The 14,295-nt window shown below is 31.6% G+C and overlaps 1 long non-coding RNA gene across 1 annotated transcript; it reads left to right on the top strand.

Annotated features, from left to right (window-relative positions):
- The first annotated feature begins 11,271 nt into the window (after positions 1-11,271).
- On the top strand, positions 11,272-12,591 carry LOC127163964 (uncharacterized). The gene is made up of 2 exons (XR_007827565.1): positions 11,272-11,423; positions 11,800-12,591. It is a non-coding gene; the product is annotated as an uncharacterized LOC127163964 (long non-coding RNA).
- Positions 12,592-14,295: the final 1,704 nt, after the last annotated feature.

Here is a 14,295-nt window from a genome sequence, read left to right as displayed (position 1 = left end):
GTGTTGTTGCTGTTAAATGTATTATACCTTATTATAATTATATTATTATGATAAATACAATATATAATTGAAAAGTCATTTTTCATATTTTTTAATAATATATGTAAATAATAATAATAATAATAATTTTAGTATTTGATAAAATAATTGTAAAAAATAAATTTTAATTTGTTTTATTATAAATAATAATAATGATAATAAAATTCAATTTATTGCACCTTATTATAATTATAATATTGTAATGAATGCAACATATAATTTCTACTAGTTGTATATTGCATATTATATTACTATTATATTATTATTAATAGTAATAATAATAATAATAATATAATTTGTTAATAATAAATATTTTCTCCCTCATAGCAATAATTTCAGTATTTTATTATAAAATAATAAAAAGTTTACATTACATTTTCATTTGTTTTATTATAAACTTAATATGAATAATCATAATGTACTATGATTATGATTATTAAATGTATTAAGCCTTATTATAATTATAATATTATGATAAGTAATTTATATATATATATATATATATATATATAATTTTCTACTAGTTGTATATTGCATATATCTAATAATATATAGTATTATAATTACACAATTTAATCAAATATTTTTGGTGTTCAAAATTGTGGTTTTCAATGTAGCAAATACTGTAATAAATGAAGCAAAACATTTAATTTAATTTAATTTGTTGGGACAATAACAAAAGAATCACAATATGCATCATTTTACTGAATATCCTCGCACTTACAGACTTTGTAACGTCTTTTTGTTTTGTTTTTTAATATAATTAATCAGTTACGTTAGTTAGAGAAATTTGCCTGGATATCATCAGGTCCCATATTTGTCAGAAAGCGAATGGGTTAATTAGTCTGAGAAAGCTATGTGTGCGCGCAGCTGGCGTGGAGTTTGTGAAGGCCAGATCTGACAGTGCCAACACACACCACACTCGCCGAGCCAATAACCATGACAACCAGACTTCAAAAGCTCCTGTTTTAGTCTGGGAAATTCATGTTTACTTTTAAGTGCCATAAACGACAATACCTCTATTCAACTTAAGTTTCATGAACTGCGACCTTTTGTGACCTCCACTCATGGCCATCTACTTATGCTCCATTAATTATAGCATTAGCTCAGTGTGGGCCCAGAGAAGGCCCTCGGTTGCAACCAGTCAATAGGAAGCGTTAGATCAGAGCAGTGACACAACTCCTGTCATGTCATGTGTGATTGTTATGAATGGTAGAGGGGAAATGTTTTGGGTGCTGTACAAAGGCAGATAAACACATGGGTGTTGGTCGTACTTCCTGGGCGTCTCTCTGTCCTGAAATAGCTGCTGTGATGGCCTGTTTGCCCTCTTAACGCTCTGAGCATGAAACTTTTGGAGAACCAATCCATTATGTGGAGAGGCAAATTGTTTTAAATTGTCTTTCAAGCACTTCAGTTCTTTATCTTACGCTTTAGAGCAGTTGAGCCGTGTGTGTCGTCGAGTGTAAATGCTCCATGATTCTCACAATTGTGTCGTAATGCCAGCAGCTGGGCAAAGGAATGTGGTGTTTATATTGCTATTGGGCTTGCAGTCCACATATTTTTTTCTGAATTTACCACTGAGTAGCCTTATGGCTCTGGCAAAAACCTGTGTGTGTGAAGTTTCATATACTGTTCTGTATACAACAACTCCATAAAAAATGTGTGTAATTTAATTTAATTTAATTTAATTTTATGCATGTATGATTTTTACTTATTTGTTTGTTTGTTTGTTTGTTTGTTTAGATTCTGCAGTTTCTACAGCCCATTTTTGCATTTTATTTTATTGAAATGTATTAGTGTTTTTAATTTTATTTATTTAATTATTCATTTTGACTTGGCTGTTTTTATATGCCATTTTCCCATTTTATTTTTAATTTATTTATTCAATTATTTACTTTGATTTGGCCATGTCTACAGGCCATTTTTCCTTTTTGTTTTATTTTTAATTTTATTTATTTAATTATTAATTTTGACATGGCTGTTTCTACAGACCATTTTTTCTGTTTTATTGTATTTTCAATTTTATTTATTCAATTATGTATTTTAACATGGCTGTTTCTACAGGCCTTTTCTCATTTATTTTTAGTTTTAATTTTATTTAATTATTTATTTATTTTGACCTGGCCATTTCTACAGGCCTTTTTACATTTATTTTATTTTAAATTTTATTTATTCAGTTATTTATTTTGACTTGGCAGTTTCTACAGGCCATCTGTCCTTTTTTATTTAAAATTTTATTTATTTGATTATTTATTTTGACTTGGCATTTTCTACAGTTCAATATAATTTTTAATAAAAAAAATAAATAGTTTTTTCTGTTTTAATTTTTCCTTTTTATTCATTTTATTTTTATATGTCTGATTATTTATTTTGACTTGGCCGTTTCCACAAGCCCTTTTTCCATTTTATTTTAGTTTTCATTTTATTTAATTATTTATTTTGACTTGGCAGTTTCTACATGCCATTTTTCTATTTTATTTTATTTTTTTAATTTATTTTAACTTGACTATTTCTACAGGCCATTTGTCCACTTTAGTGTATTTTTAATTTTATTTACTCAATTATTTATTTTGACTTGGTCGTTTCTACAGGCCATTTTTCCATTTTATTTCATTTTACTTGTTGTTGTTGTTTTATTTAATGATTTATTTTGATTTGGCTGTTTATACATTTTTTAAATTTATTGCGTTTTTTTTTTTTTTTTTAATTCACTCAATTATTCGACTTTTATTTCGAATTATTTCGAAGTTTCTACAGGCCATTTTATTTTATGTTGGATTGTTTAAACTATATAATTATATAAATAAATTAAATAATATATATTGTTTTGATTTAGCTGTGTCTATAGGCCCTTGGGGCCCCTTAACTGAAGTGGGGTGAAAAAAATCTGACAGCAGGTTGCATATGCAAACACTAAATCTGTTAAATTTTAACTAGTTTATGACCATTTTACAGTAATTTTACCATTCAGCGTTTATGGTTCAGTTTAATTTCAAATCTTTTGGGCTGGAAAAGTTGACTTCACAGAAGAAAATAGTATTAAAACTCCACTCACATCCAGCTCTATCTAAAGCATCTGTATAACTAGAGAACTTTGTTGGTCCAGATTTTCGAGGGTGCCCTTCTGACACTCTTCGTGGTGTGGCGAGTGACGGATCGCATGTTAAACAGCTCGGGGGTCGCAAGGCTGGAGGCCGACGCTCTCACGTCTGGCTTCACGCCTCCCATCTATCGTTAGCTCAGTGGCGCGAGGGTTTTGTCACAGGGAGAGCGCGCGCTCACCCTGCCTCATTAAGGAGCCACAATGGTAAGAGCATTCCAAGAATGCGGGCGCTCTTTCACTCTCGCTCTTTAGATGCGCTGAGACGCCGTGCCAAGTGCACTGACAAGGCAGGGCCAAGCCTCCCCCATGATGAATACCATTTCTAAAGCTTCTTTATTTAATTTATCTTGGGATTTACGGCATGCGTTCTTCAGATATGTGGAAAGTGTGTAGAGTGTACTGTAGATGTCCAGCGCTCACATTCCATGTTGCAGTTATCTGAGATTGTTTTGTGATTAAAAACGTAACCAGCTTCAAATGTTTAAATATTTCTAAACGATTCATTCTGCAAAGAAGATTAATGAGTTTTTGTCCTATTAAAGAATAGTTCTAATAGTAATAATAATTATAATTATTATTCTTATTAATGTTGTTGTTATTATTTGAAGCTCAACAAAACAGAAAATCTGACAAGATGACCAAATGACATATATACATAAAAACAATAAATAAATGAAACACATTAAAAACAGATAAATAAATTAACATGTAAACAAACTATATGAATTTAATTTAATAACGAATATTTTATTTATTTGTTTGTTTGTTTTGTTTTGTTTGTTTGCTTGTTTTTAAGTTTGACAGGTGCAGTACCCTTTTACTTTGGTAAAAGGAAAAATAAAAAATAAAACAAAATAAAAAATAATTTAATTTAACAATTATTTCATTTATTTATTTTTACATTTTGTATTTATTAATTTGGTCATATTTTGAGTTTGACAGGTGCAGTTCCCATTTACTTTGGTAAAAAACAACAACAACAACAACAACAACAACTATCAGGACGGCTGCCTGCTAAATAACTTCCATGAATCCACATTTAATTTAATTTAATTTAATTTAAAATGTTATTTAATAATTTAAAATTAATTTAATTGTTTTATTTATTTATTTTGCTTTTTATTTTGTTGTTTTTTTAATTCATTTTATTTATTTATTTATTTATTTATTTGGTTGAGCTTGACAGATGCAGTACCCATTTACTTTGGTAAAAGAAAAGTTTTTTTTTTTTAAATTATTTAATCAATAATTTATTTATTTGTTTGTTTATTTTATGTATTTGCTTATTTATTTATTTATTTATTTTTATTTACACATTTAATTAATTATTAAGCAATTTAATTCTTTTTTTTTTTTATTTTAGCAATTAAATTTTTATTTTATTTATTTATTTTTGCTTTTTATTTATTTTTTTAATTTTTTTTAGCTTGACAGATGCAGTACACATTTACTTTGGTAAAAGAAAAGTTTTTAAAAATTAATCAAAAAATATTTATTTTTGCTTTAATAGTTTGTTAATATTTGTTAATTTATTTATTTGTTTTTTATTTATTTTAATTACACATTTAATTAATGATTAATCAATTTAAATTATAATTTATTTATTTTATTTTAATAATTACATTTTTATTTTATTTTTTTTTTCTTTTATTGTATTTTTACTCTATTTATTTATTTTGGCTGAGTTTGACAGGTGCAGTTTCCATTTACTTAGGTAAAAGAAAAACTAAAACAGCTGCCTGCTAAATAACTTCCATAAATCCATATTTAATTTAATTTAATATTTATTTATGCTTATTTTTTTATATTTATTTATTTTATTTAATTTTATTTATATTTCACAAAATCACAAGTTTACTTTCTTCACAGAATAAACCTACCAAAAATGATTTACATGTTTTTCTCTTCAACACTTCACCATCGCATGTTATACTCCCACATGGGAAAGTCTTTAACAGTTTTCCTCAAGGGATGATACCTGGTCTGTCAGTGAGTATAGATAGTTATGATGTAATGATAAATGAAAACGCAGAACATGCTCTCAGAAGCACAGGTGGTCAGGGTGTGTGTGTGTGTACATTTAAACTCAAAGCTTAAACCAGCAGAGGAGTACAGGCAACATTACACGAATGCAGTAGATTCAAAACATGGTTGACATGTCAGACATTCAATGTGGTGTCTCTTAATGATCAAAATAACATTTGCATAATCTTGCCTGTGTTGTTCGAACTCTCCCTTTTACTGTGAGATAAATGTGTGTGTGTGTGTGTGTGTGAGTATCCCTGAAAGTGTGTGATTTAGGAGTTGACAGGACACAGAACACTCTGCACCTCCTTATCAGCAGCCTGGTACCAAGCGGAGTCAATCCCTGTGAGGAAAACCAGCACCTCGTGTGTGTGAGAATGCATTTGAATGGGTAACTCCTCCAATGTTATGATCTAGTTTATTTTTCTCATCTGTTGCTGACAGTACCACTCTCCACAAATCCTTTGTTTATTTCTACCTCTTTTCCATTCCAAACCACTTGTTTAAGTTCAACGTGTTTAAAACCTCCTCATTTCAAACAAACAGGCAGTTATGGTATTATAGTATGTAAAGAAATATCTTTCAAATCCTCCACGTCTACCGCTGAAAAATCAGCCATCCAACACTGACATCTTGGAATCATGAATAAATAACTTTATTAAACAGTAAACAGCTTTGAAGCTATTTGTTTACATATTCTAAAATATATACATTGGACATCAGTCTCCATGACATTGTAGTCCCTCTGTGTCTCTTCGAATGTAAGTCTAGGGTGTTTTTTTCCCAACTTTATTATCTGCCCATATTAGAAATTTCTAATATGAACAATGTTAATAATGATACATGCTTTAGAAAGGCCCAGTGTCTTTGTATGGAGCGTACATTTTAAAAAATGAAATAATAATAATAATAAAAAAAGATTTTTATATTTAAAATTATTATTATTTTACTTTTATTACTTTTAATACGTTTATTAAATCAGTTATAAATAAATAAATAAATATAAAATATGATTTAATACTTTATAACAAAAGTACTGTTAATGATTTAAAAATTTCATTTCTAAATGGTAAATTCCTCCATTTTTTTATTATAAAAACTTGATTTAATTCCTTATAATAAAAGTATTATATACTTGATTTAACACTTTATTTATAAATACTTAATTTATTACTTTATAATAAAAGTATTAATAATGATTTAGACATTTCGGATCTAAATGGTAAATTCCTCCATTCATTCATTCATTTATTTATTTATTAAATTATTATAAATACTTGATTTACTACTTTATAATAAAAGTATTATATACTTCATTTAACACTATTTAAAAATACTTGATTTAATACTTTAAAGTAAAGTATTAATAATGATTTAGAAATTTCATTTCTAAATGGTAAATTCCTCCATTTATTTATTTATTTATTATAAATATTTGATTTAATACTTTATAAGAAAAGCATTATATACTTGATTTAATACTTTTTTTTTTTTTATAAATACTTGATTTAATACTTTATAAGAAAAGTATTAATACTGATTTAGAAAATTCATTTCTAAATGGTAAATTCCACCATTTATTTATATATTCATTAATTAATTCATTAATTTAGTATAAATACTTGATTTTATACTTTCTAATTAAAGTATTAATAATGATTTAAAAATTCCATTTATAAATATATATATAAATACACACACACACACACACACTTGATTACATTAATACCTGATGTATAATTATTGTTATTTTTATAATTTAATTTGTAAATGGTATTGTCCACAAACAAAAGACTAGGCCTTTCTAAGGCATGTATCCTTATTAATATTTTTCATATTCGGGATACACACCCAGACACATTTATATTGTTTATAATATTATACTTGTCAACTTGAAAAGTGATTTACTAATGATTTTTCTTATTCTGAATTTTTTTCTTATTCTGTATTTTTCAACATGAATTCAATAGAGTTTTAAATATCTATTATTATTTTAAGTATTTTTATTTAGATTTTCATTATTCATTTTATATATATATATTTTTTTTTTATTAAATTAATTTAATTAAAAATATCTATAATTTTTTATTTAAAATTTTTAATGACACTGCAATGTCCTCAATAGCTCTGAGTCCAGACTAAAAACCCAATTTAACACCAATGTTTTTGACAACACATACATCTATATGGAATTATGTGACAAACAAAATATTATTGATGGGATTTTTAGTCGCTTTGGATACAATGAATAAATGTAAATGTGTAAATGTAAATGATTTTGCTATTTCACTAATGGTGTTTACAAAAAGTAACATTTAAATTGTGATTCATCGTGAGATGAGTGACCAGACCAAGATGTAGGCTGGGAACATTTACCATGAACACTGGAACAGGCTCTTAACCTCTACAAGGAAACAACCAGTGTGTAGGTGTTTAGATATGACCTTTGCCCTGTAGAAGGATCATCTATCTGCCTCTGTCTGACAGTGCAGAGCCTGTTGATTATCTCAGAATGCTACTGTAGAGCTGATAGAGCCAGGACAGGAGATCCACACCAGCCGTCTTCATGACAATGTGGCTCCGTTGTTGGGTTGGGTCGCCTTTGATGACCCTCCTGGGGATGTCTGAAAAAGAGGATGCAGTTGGTCTGTGTTATTATTAGCCAGTCCCTGACTTGGGTCAAGGGATCAATGTGACCTGACAGAATTTTTTCGCACACATTTAAGACCTCAAGTATACGCAAACTAAAGAAGGTCACAGGAGGAAGGAAAGAGCAAGATGAAGCGGAAATGGTTTTTTGTAGGGGTGGGGGGGGGTGTCTTCAGACTTGCATTAGTCAGATCCAGAAACAAGAAACGCCGTGTTTATTCAGAGTGGGAGTGGCACAGGAAGCTGCCAATGGGAGCTTCCCCAGAAACAGTTGCCGGGCGATCCCTGTGTTTCTACAGGGGGACATGGGGAGTTTGGGCGTCGGCCTGCCAGAGGCCCACTTCCAGTCTGGTGCTCTGAGGTAATGAACTCATGTAAAACACATCCATCAGAAGAATGACTACAGTCTACACCGCTCAGAGAAAACGATCAATCAGTTTCATAACACAAACCTCAAAGAATGTCCCTCCTACGATAAGTTGAACTCAGTCCACATATTTTGTAGCACAATGTCAGTTACATCACAGGAAATTACTTGATTCTTCCACACATTGGCAGTAAGATTGTTTAAAACCTTTCCTTTAAAGGGATAGTTCACCCAAAAATGAAAAATCTGTCATTAATTACTCACCCTCATGTCGTTCCAAACCCGCAAGACCTTTGTTCATCTTCAGAACAAAAATTATGATATATTTGCTGAAATCCGATCGCTTTTTGATCCTGCATAGACAGCAATGCAACTGAAACGTTCAAGGCTCAGAAAGTTGGTTAGGACATTGATAAAATAGCTACAAGAATACTTTTTGTGCGCAAAAAAAAAACAAAAAACTGCCACATGGACTATTTTAATGATGTCTTTACTACCTTTCTAAACCTTGAACATGTCAGTTACGTTGCAGGCTATGCAGGGTCAGAAAGCTCTCAAATTTTATCAGAAATATCTCAATTTGTGTTCTGAAGATGAACGAAGGTCCTACGGGTTTGAAACGACATGAGGGTGAGCAATTAATGACAGAATTTTCATTTTTCGGTGAACTATCCCTTTAATTGTGTAGTATGAAAAAAAATCAGTCAATTTCAAAATTCCTTGTTATTTTTTAAATGGGAATATTTTTCTTTCAACTATAGAAATACATATGCACTACTGTAACTCTGGGGTCAGTAAGATTTTTAATAAATAAATACTTCTGAATAAAAGTATTTATTTTACAAGTATGCATTAATTGATTACAAGTGACAGTAAATGCATTTATAATGTTACAAAAGATTTATAATTCACTTAAATGCTGCTCAGAGAATCCAGAAATATTAAGCTGTGTTCAAAATACAGTAAATGATGTAATAAAATAATAAAAATTAAATATATTGATTGTTTTCCTTGAGCACCAAATCGGCATATTACACTGCTTTCTGAAGGATCATGTGACACTAAAGAGTGGAGTAACTGTTGCTGAAAATTCAGCTTTGCATCACAGGAATAAACTGCATTTTAAAATAGTTTCTTACATATAACATATATTGCTATTTTAAATTGTTGTCAAAAATATTACTGTTTTTATTGTATGTTTGATCAAATGCAGCTTTATTGAACTGGATACGTTAAGTGAGATGTATTCATAGATGATTATGAAAAAGAAGTATATTATATTATAATAGTTAATTAAATTTATGATTAAAGTTCTTGAAAAGGCAATTCAGATAATTGTTTCTAAACACATTATATTGTATTGCTGAAAACACGCTAAATTCAGGACTTTTTTTTTTTTTGGGTGGGGCTGAAATCATGTTTTGATGACGCAATGGAGCCACTGAGCATGCTCCCGTCCCTAACATTATAATAACCAGAGCTATTAGCATCAGTTACTGTCAGTACCTTAGTTACTACAGCCTACAGTTTGCTAGCTAGCTATATCTTAGTCACGTGAATGCCTATTACCTGGTTAAGATAATTTTAAAACAGCTCGGTCTCCTTATTTAAATGTATTTGTATCTGAGAGAGGCAGGAGCGTTCCCGCGAGTGGGCGTGGTTTCGACGCCGCATCGGATACGCCCCCAACGTTTGAGAGCAGAAAATTGTTTATTTTTTCAAGATTTTTTCAACTTTTTTTTTTTTTTTTTACTTGGCGTTTTTTTTAATCTTCCAAATCTGTCTAAGTGCACATTTCTGTTGTGTGACAAATTCAGAACACTTATTTTTACACATAGTTTAATGTATTTTATAGTTGGTTTTACACATTGTTTAATGTATTTTAAAAAATATGGAAAAGGTAGACAGGCGTGGCTTTCTGGTCCCCCTGGGACAACATTACAGAGAGGAAGGGAGGGTGATGGAGTGATGGCAGAGGAATTGTCGGAATGATTAGGTAATCGGCTATTTATATATTACCAGTAGCTTTTCCATTGCCATTCTAATTTATGGACAAGCACCTCCTGTTAGGAAGTTCATTTAAAAGCACTGCTAGTAGGTATAAAATGGCTGTCAAATCACACACACACACACACACACATAAGCACTCAGTCGGCATCTTTTATGTTCTAGATTTAAGCCACCTAGCATGGAAATACTTTCCTGTGCTTTCCCTTCATCTCATGGGATGCATGTTTCACACATTCCACCTCTGGGAAATCTCTTTCTGTCCCCCAGTCAGTCTTTCTTTTAGAACATCACGATGCTCTGATTAGTTATCCCTATAATCTGCATAGAATGCCAGTCTTTAGTAATACCTTGTTTTTTTTTCATCTGGGGAGCCTTTGACTCTATCTTCATTTGAAGGGCAGCACATCCCCCACAGACATTTTTCAACCACCATGCCCTGACCCTGGATCTATGTGTGGAATTCTCTCCTCATTTATCTGTGCGGGCCTCGTCCTCTCCCATATCCTTTTATTTTTTCACATTGCTGATCCTGGTACTGCAGCTTCCTAAATTATGTCAGTATAACCTGTGATTGGAGTTATACCGTGTGTTATACCAAAGTGGTGACTTGGAAATAAGGTATACAGTACCAGGATAAACAATGGCAAATTCTTAAGTTATCAAATGAAATGCCACAAAGACATTTTAATGTTAAAAATATGCAGTCCAAATGTTTTTGGACACTGCTAGTTGTAGTTATTGTTTGCATATCTGTTTACTTTTGGTAATGAGCAATATTCACAACCAGCACTGTCCTCGCCACTTTCTAGAAGAAAAGTTTTAATAATAAATTATTGAATGAAGATAATGTAAGAGAAATGCACTGTATGAAAGGATACTTTCAGGTGAGTTGTGTTGAGGCTCTTTTCCTGCACTTTATCTCATTGTGCGTCGGTTTTATTTGTCGATGAGCTTAAATATGTGTTGTTTTAGTGAGATTAAAATGTTTTGCAGTGTCTGTTTTAAACTGTCTGCACGTGTTGTTTAAACAAGCGTAGTGTTGTTAATCATCTGAAGCTTACACCATCTAGTGGAGCTGATGGAAATGCACACTCCAGTTTTTAGTTTTAGTCGCAGACGAGAGCTCTGACATTTTAAAATGCATTCATTTTACGACAAAAAAGTTTTTTTCCCCAGGGTCTCGACCAGCAGTGTAACATGGATCTACCAGATCAGCACTCACCTGATGAGGTAAGATGGATGAAATGTGTTGAACTCAAAAGCACATGGTCAAATTGTAAACACACATCAAATACAGAGCAAACGATTCTCTGAGACGCTTTTAGTTTGGTAAAGTAGATGTGGTTTTGTTTTGCTTTATTTAAATGAATGTGTATCATGTCTGTTTACAGTTAGACAATGATTTCCATGTGTTGGTGTGTGTTGTTTACAAATTCAAGCAGCTTTTATAATAAAGCTTGATTGGAAGACATGAGAAGTAATTTTAAAGCCTGTGTCAAAATATATGTTGGCATATATTATCTGTAAGATAAAGACTGATATAATGTACACAATATCCAATGTCAAAGTGTCTAATGGTGACTTTTTGTTAATATTTATACACAAGTGTAGGAGATCAGGTTCAGCATCTCCGCCTTGTGGAACATTTAGACAGTGAGTTTGACCAGTCTCTAATAATTTAAAAACCATACATGATATTTTTAAATGGCAAATAAACGGACACATGCTTTTATTTTCAAAGATGTTAAAAGCAGATCCTTATAACCAATAAATAAATATTTATTTCGTTTATTTATGTGGTCTGTATAATGTGATTCCAGTCAATTCCTGAATTACTGTTCTCTCATTTCACATTTTTTTCCATCAGGGTGAGGATCGTTCTCTTTGTCACTGAAAAGGATGTGAAGCTCTGAGTCTCTGGAGCTCTGGATGAGGTTATAGATAGAGGAGTGAGACTTTGGCTTCTAAAGACCTACAAAGACACTTAAAATAACAATTACTGTTAACATGTGTCACTGAACTACTGACTAATAAAACAACTAAACATTTATATTGTTTAATGAAAGCTTTTTTTTTTAAACTTATTTTTACTGATAAGCAGGCACATGTATAAGATCAGATCAGTGTATCAGCTCCCTCTTGTGGACAAACGTATCTGCATTAAAATGTTAAAACAGCCACTTTCCAGAGTTTAGCTCCAACTTGATTAAAAACACCTGAAGCAGCTAATCAAGGTCTTTAGGATTACTAGAAACAGCTTGGGTTGTTGCCTTCTATGTTTCTAATTTATATAAAACTGGATTTCAATAAACAAATGTTGTTTACAAGTGTGTTTGTGTTATCAGTTTCATGCATTTAAACACAAGACTGACATCTGACAGACATTTCTTAATAAACTGATTGATTTCCCCCCCCCCAAAACAGTTTATTTGGTACAATATTTCTCTCATTACTAATCAAACAGATTTGGTATCTCCCACAAAATTACAAGAGACATGTTCAAATCTCACAGATGCAACAATCACTTTTCTGTTTTAACAATGTAAATTTACATAGATTTACCTAAGACCTAAAACCAAACCACGCCTCACTGCAAACCCTGTGGCACAGAGGATAACTGCTTGCCTTAAAATTTGAAAGTATTGTTTCAAATCCTATGGGTTATGCGTTCATCATATGACAAAGTTCTCAAGAATATCACAATTTAAATCCACAGTCTTGGAGACCTGAGTTCAAATCTAACTGCTACTTATGTTAAATTGTAGCTTTATTTAATGCTGTAACTAAACACTGAAATGACATCTGAAACAAACTCTCACATAACATTGCTTTTTTCATTCTTGGAGACCTTAGTTCAAATCTTCCTCTTACTTGTAAGTTCTTGCTTTAATTAATGCTGCAACTAAAAATAAAATCTAAAAGACCCTTGAAACTAATGTTCAGATAGTGTTACAAACATAGCTAAACATAGATAAACAAAATCAAAATGACCCCTGAAACAAAGTTTCATTTAGCATTACAAGCCCAGTAGCTCAGTGGATAAAGCTTTGCTTTTCTAATCTTGGAGACCAGAGTTCAAATCTCACTATATTTGAGTTAAATTGTAGCTTTCATTAATGCTGTAGTTAAGTGTTCTCAAACTCAATTCCTGGAGGGCCACAGCTCTGCACAGTTTAGCTCCAACCCTAATCACACACACCTGATCAAGCTAATCAAGGTCTTCAGGAATACTAACAAACAGGAATACTTCCAAACAGGTGTCAAAGCCAATAGCCTTGTGGGCAGTGCGCTGACATGTGGTGCACTTGCTCCTCGGGTGTCCCGAAATCGAATTCTACCTCGTGGACTTTTCCCGATCCCACCCCCTCTCACTCCCTGTCTCATTTACTCTGTCCTGTCATTGAAAAATGAAAAAATAACACTTCCACACAAGTGTGATCAGAGCTAAACTCTGTAGAGCTGCAGCCCTCTGGGAATTGAGTTCGAGATAAAGTCAAAATGACCACTGAAACAAACTCAAGTACAGTGTCACAAACTCAGTGGCTCAGTGGATAAAACTTTGCTTTTCTAATCTTGGAGACCTGAGTTCGAATCTCACTATTGCTTGCATTAAATTGCACCTTTGATTAATGCTGTAGCTGAACATAACATCAAAATGACCCCTGAAACAAACTCTAACATAATGTTTAAAACTTATTAGCTCAGTGGTTAAAGCTTTAATTTTGAAATCCCACTATTAAAGGGTGTTAAATTGTAGCTTTACCTAATTCTGCAGCTAAACACAGCAACATTACCACAGAGTTTGTGGCTCAGTGGTTGAGCACTTGCCCACCACACATGAAAGTCTAGGTTCAAATCCCTTCTTCTATACTGTTTACATTGTTTAAATTAAATCTCTCAATAAAACCCTGTCCAAAAGTTCCGATAATACCAGGCTCAGTGGTTCAGTGGTTAAGACCTTGGACTTTCATCTTGGAGACCTGAGTTCAAATCCCACTATTGCTATCATTAAATCCAACAAAGTGCCCCAAAGGAGAGCTCTCAGTGTGACAGCCACAATGGCGCCAGTGGCTGAACACACGGTTGCGGACAAGGTTACAAT

Source organism: Labeo rohita, chromosome 4 (assembly GCF_022985175.1).
Source record: "Labeo rohita strain BAU-BD-2019 chromosome 4, IGBB_LRoh.1.0, whole genome shotgun sequence".
NCBI lineage: Eukaryota > Metazoa > Chordata > Actinopteri > Cypriniformes > Cyprinidae > Labeo > Labeo rohita.
This window is presented reverse-complemented; position numbering and strand designations above follow the sequence as displayed.